We start from the raw sequence: 5,773 nt of genomic DNA, 5'->3' as shown, positions 1-5,773 counted from the left end.
ATAAGAGATATGAATCATGTGTAACTATCAGATGCTACTTATGAAATGGTAAGTTCAATATTTATGTATATAAACCTGCAACAAGCTCAGCTGCTCTTTACTCATCAGAACAGCAAAGTCTTGAACATACAGACTTAACATGCATGGGCTGATTACAACTTCCTTGTGGTGTTTTATCAACCCCACTTCCCTCTCGCACTAATGCATATGTGTGCCTTACTAACATTTCCTCTCTACCTTAAGTTTTAAGTTTAAGTTTAAGTTTATTTACTTTATTAATCCCCCTGAGGGGAAATTCAATGTTTTCACTCTTGTTTGTCAATTACACACAGGTCCGAAGGACACACACATGCACACACAGGACCTATACATGCAGAAAGTGGAGAGATGTCAGAGTGAAGGGGCTGCCCTTGGTGAGGCGCCCCGAGCGGTTGGGGGGTTTGGTGCCTTGCTCAAGGGCACCTCGGCAGTGTCCAGGAGGTGAACTGGCACCTCTCCAGCTACCAGTCCACGCTCCATATTTTGATCCGGACGGGGACTCCAACAGGCGACCCTCCAGTTCCCAACCCAAGTCCCTATGGACTGAGCCACTGCGGAGGTGTTGGCTATCATTATCTTGTAATGATAGCCAACACCTCCTCTGTGTAGGTGTATCATTAACCTGTACTGCATGTTGCAACTTATTAGAGACTTTGGATGCTGAGGACATGACAGACTTCCATGTAGAAAACTCATTCAGGTGGGGTCTTTCAGCTTTCAAACGTAAATTTTGTGACATTATACTATAAAGCTTTTTTTTTTTTTTTTTTAAAGATAGATAGATTGTCATCATTAATCTTATTATTACATTTTCTGCTGTTTACTGTATGTTCTAAACCATCATTAATCTTTAGGCATGAAAGAAATGCAGTTTTCGTTTTTGTTTTAAACATGCGTTTTCAAAGACTTTTAAGTCTTTTGCCGAAGAACTAGAAATGGATGAATGAAATATTTTATGTGATACTGTAACAATCAATGCTACTAGTGTGTTCACATTTTAATGTAATATATTCTCATGTCATAGTGGTAAACCTTGCTGCCGATTCCTCCTCTCCCCTCTCTTTGTCTGTTCCTTCTTCCTGTCCATGCAACTCTAATGATTCAGTATAAGATGTTTCATGAAATAACAGCATGAAACTGTACACGAAAGATAAAACAAATGGTTCATCAAGTGAATTAAAAATCCAAAAATCAGAGGTCAGAGGGGCATTGAATCCGTGTATCATTCGTTCATTCGTTTTTCAAAATAAAACCAAATATGAAAAACAAAAGAATGACTTGTTTTTTCAATATTTGTTGCCAGAACCAAAATGAAAAAACGGATAACGACTCGTTTTCCAATTTCCGATTTTCTGTTTAAATGGAAAATGGAAAAAACGGATAACGGGCCAGATTCGGGCCTTTCATACACTTTCAGTATTTTCATCTCTCCGGAAGCCAAGTGTTTTTCTTTTGCAAGCACTGGTTTCTTGTCGGACCGGTCGGAGTGACAGCTACATCCGGTTCATGGAAGCTAACGCTTTGGCCAACAACCGCTGCGCGTGGAGGCTGCAAACTTGGAGAAATTGTTCAATATGAGGTAAGTTGTGCTAAGGTAACAATACGTACCAGCTTACTGTTTGCTTCTACAGCTGACATATTGGAATAGCAGCTTACTGTTTGCTTCTACAGCTGACATATTGGAATAGACTTCATGTGGCGAGTAATTTCTACATTATTTGAAGATTTATGTTTGTCGCGACTCACGAATTCGCCACATTCAGCCATAACGGCAGCATAGAAATAATGCTGTATTTAGGTGGATTTCAGCACTCACATGCATTTTCTTTGGGAAATGCCACTCTAGTTAATTTCTATAAACATTATAAAAGTAGCATGCTGGGATATAAATGATATAGGCTAAATGCAATTTTTGTACTTTTCCACAACAGAACAAAATGAATGCATCAATGTTCAATGGGAAGCGACCAGGTGGACTTCAAACCAGGGTTCCACCAGTCGAAAGTGACGACAGCTGTCTTGACAGTGGGGATAGTGATGAAGACTACACTCCTACACCACGTCGGCACTATCCACTAAGCTACCGACGCTCCTATTGCTGCCGGTTTCATCACCTGGTCAGGAGTATAGTCTGTACGCAGCATGCACAGACCCTATGCACAGAGGCACCGCCTCGCCGCAGCGGTCGCGGGCTCGATCCCAGCCTGCGGCTCGTGTCAATCCCCCATTCTCTATTTCCCCACTTCATGCTGTCCTAAAGCAACAGGCCAAATAGATAATCTTATTTTTTTTAAAACAGCAGTAACAATGCTAAAATTTCGTGTAGAGTTTCAGCTTTTTGCGGTTTACACATGGCCATATGTTTGTGAATGTAACCATGTGTACAAGATGTGTGTATAATATAGGCCTAGATAAAAAATGTCTGCACTCTTATACAGTGATTTCTTTTTTCTACACCAGGTGATGAAAGCAGCAGCAGCTAGTACTGACAACAGGAGCAGCAGTGATGAAGACTCTGATGGAAATCACGATGCTCTTCCTAGCACCAGTGTTCTAAGTGAAAAGCTTGAGCTCTGTTTCACATTGGATTATAGCTGTTATAGTCAGGACATTGAAAATAATTGTGTGGCATCAATAAAATCTACACACCTGAGACGGGAAAATGCGTTTTAATATTATTTCTTTATTTTATTTTATTTTTTACCTTTTTTCCCCATTTATTCCTGTTGTTGCTAATTTGTATCATGCCTAAATGTATGTCTATGCTATGTATAGGCTACATCTATAACAATCTCCATTTAATTTAGCCCCCCCCCCCCCGGGCGCACACGCTCCCACTGAGGAAACACTGGAGTTAAGAACTAAACTATGATAAATGACATAAAATATTAAGATGTAGGCCTAACATAAAATACTTTAGTTATTATATTATACAAGGTATTATAAATACAATAAGAGGCTAAATAGTATCTAAGCAATAATAAAGTGTCTAAACAATAATAAATTGTATCTAAGTTATCTATTAGGCTACCATTCCACTCTGTAAATAGATTTTAAAATTTCAATATAATTTTAATATTTTTGCTTATTTCATTATTGTTATTATTTGTTTTACTTTTTAGTAGTATTGTATTATCTGAGGATGACTCATTTTAGTAACTATCTACAGTAAAAAAGAAAAGAAAAAAACAAGCAAAGAAACAAACAAAAATCATTTTATACATTGGGCCAAAAAACAACCTGATCTCACAGAAATACGTGAAATGACCACGACCTCTTAACACCGCATTCCGTGGTGGCAGCACGAAATGGGTTGAAATTACGTGCTGGTACCACGGAAACAATGCCAATGTAAAGTCAATTAGGATCCATTGTCATGGTGTCCACACGGATTCCCTGATTCAATAACGTCCTGTATACACACAAAAACACAAAAGTGTTCTTCTTCTTCCTCTGTTATAATTTCCCACCAATAATAATAGCCTAATAATAATAATAATAATAATAATAATAACATGATAGTTTGGCTGTACTAGATATTTGATATAGGTCTATTCAAATATGGGGTCTGCCCATTGGTCCGACCATATTAAACCCATTGTTTTGAAGTCCCGTTGTTCCAAAATCATCATGATGCCCTATGATTAAGGTCTGGTTAGGTTTAGGCACAAAAACCACTTGGTTAGGGTCAGGAAAAGATCATGGTGTGGGTTAAAATGAAAAAGAAAGTGGCAAACACATGAGCCTGCTTCGCCTCAAGCCTTTCCCAGCTGACCCAGAGCCGGTCGCGGCGCACCATCAAGGCAGAAATACGCCCGCCAGGAGCCGTTCAGCACCGCAGAGAGCTCCCCACACAACCCCGACCCCAGAGATAATAACAGGAGGTTATGGTGTTTCACTCTCTTCTCTCTATGGCACTTGTATCTCGACCAGTAGCCTACTTTTGTTGCGTTGCTGATCCTCTATGGTACACAAACACAGTATAGCCTAGTATAATCACATATCGGAACAACGGGACGTCGGACTAATGAGAGGTCGGAACAATGAGAGGTCGGAACAATGCTACGGCACCCACTTCTCAATGTTTGACCCATGAGCCGTGAGACCTGTTTTTAACAGAATCTGTAAGTGTCGCAGGGTGTTTTCAGGACATTACTGAGAAAAGAAGCTTTGCGTTTTCAGTTGAATTATCAGAGGAAGATAAAGACATGATAAAACAACGCTGTCTTATTAGCAGGAAATGCACAACATTCTACAAGCACACTTTGATATCTGTTCAGAGGCAGAGGGTTAGCAAAGTTTAACAGGCAGTGCTGGACTGTCATGACTCCCTGTGTAGATATGGTGGCCCTGTTTTCTCTCTTACATAAGAGATCATATCCGCTGTGTAGATTATCATCAACCAACTGCATGTTACAATTTGCCATATTTTTTGTTGACCATTTGGATGCTGAGGACACAACAGCAGACACTGGTGTAGGGAACTCATTCAGGTGGGGTCTCGCAGCTTTTAAAGGTAAATTTTGTGACATCATGTTATAGATTATTAAAAACGATACGAACAGTCAGGAGATGATTATGCAACATTTAAGAAGCTGAAAACGTTGGACTGTAGCTGTACATAATACTGTGTGTTTACTGTGTTTTTCCTTTAAATTGGGAGAATTATAAGTATGTGATTGTGTAAAAAAAAACATATGAAAACATGCACAAAGATGCAGTATTCAGATTTAAAAAAAAAAAAAAAAGATCTGGGTAAACAAAGAATGTAAGAAGAAAATGAGAGAGCATACATAATTATAAATAAATCAAGAAATAAGACAGTAGTAGTCTAGACATTTCAGGAATACAAATTTGTCTTCTTATTATCATCAATACTGTTATTACATTTTCTGTTTGTTATTTGCTGAATGTTTTGTGCCGTCATTGATCCACTGATAGGTATTTCTAGTGAAATGTAAGTTTTCCGATAAATGATGACAGCTGATATACACAAAAGGCCTTTCTGTGTTGTGACAATATGATTATGTAACCCAAGACAGGTTACACTCAGTTAACAATTCAGGTATGTGTCATGAGATAACAGCATGAATTTATACACAAAAGATAAAACAAATGCCTCATCAAGTGGATTAATCAGTCATGTAAACCTCCTCATCAAAAATCAGAGGGTAGAGGGACATCAGGTTCACAAGACAGGCAAAACGTCCTAAACCAGTTGACATTAACATTCAACATTACATTAACTAAACAATGTTCTGTGGCTGCTGTAAAGACCTCACAGCACTTAAAATACAATAGCCCTTTTAAATAGGAATTGTGCAAATTTGCAGGAAAGCTCAATCAGTCTTTTTTCAGCATTGGCAGTATAAAAACAAAATCGGGGAGTGCAGCAAAATGCCACCCGCCTACTATTGTTCATACAGAATGTGCCTTTTTCAGGGCAATGGGGGGCGTGAGCAAGTAACAAAACGTGTAGCTCATATGGCGTTAACAGTGACGTAGGAGGGAAGCCGTGGCTAGTCAGTCCTTCGGCGATTCTCTCATAAGTCGGCCCGCCCTTCACCATCCGTCATCTGACGGTTAATGGCCTCTTCGTTTGTGAGGGCAAGGAGGGCGCGCAATTCCTTGTCTCCTCAGGTTTGCGTTTCCGTCCTGCTATCAGCTGTTTCCTGTTAGTCCGCCACCAGTGGGTTGTGGCGTCATCAACAGCTCCTCCCATGGCGGAAGGGCG

General features: G+C 39.6%; 1 long non-coding RNA gene across 1 annotated transcript; it reads left to right on the top strand.

Annotated features, from left to right (window-relative positions):
- Nucleotides 1–1,462: 1,462 nt before the first annotated feature.
- On the top strand, nt 1,463–2,695 carry LOC126406867 (uncharacterized). The gene is made up of 2 exons (XR_007571746.1): nt 1,463–1,618; nt 1,971–2,695. It is a non-coding gene; the product is annotated as an uncharacterized LOC126406867 (long non-coding RNA).
- Nucleotides 2,696–5,773: the final 3,078 nt, after the last annotated feature.

The sequence above is a fragment of the Epinephelus moara genome, chromosome 19, assembly GCF_006386435.1.
Source record: "Epinephelus moara isolate mb chromosome 19, YSFRI_EMoa_1.0, whole genome shotgun sequence".
Lineage (NCBI taxonomy): Eukaryota > Metazoa > Chordata > Actinopteri > Perciformes > Serranidae > Epinephelus > Epinephelus moara.
The sequence above is the reverse complement of the archived record's forward strand: the minus strand, read 5'-3'. Positions and strand labels throughout refer to the sequence as shown.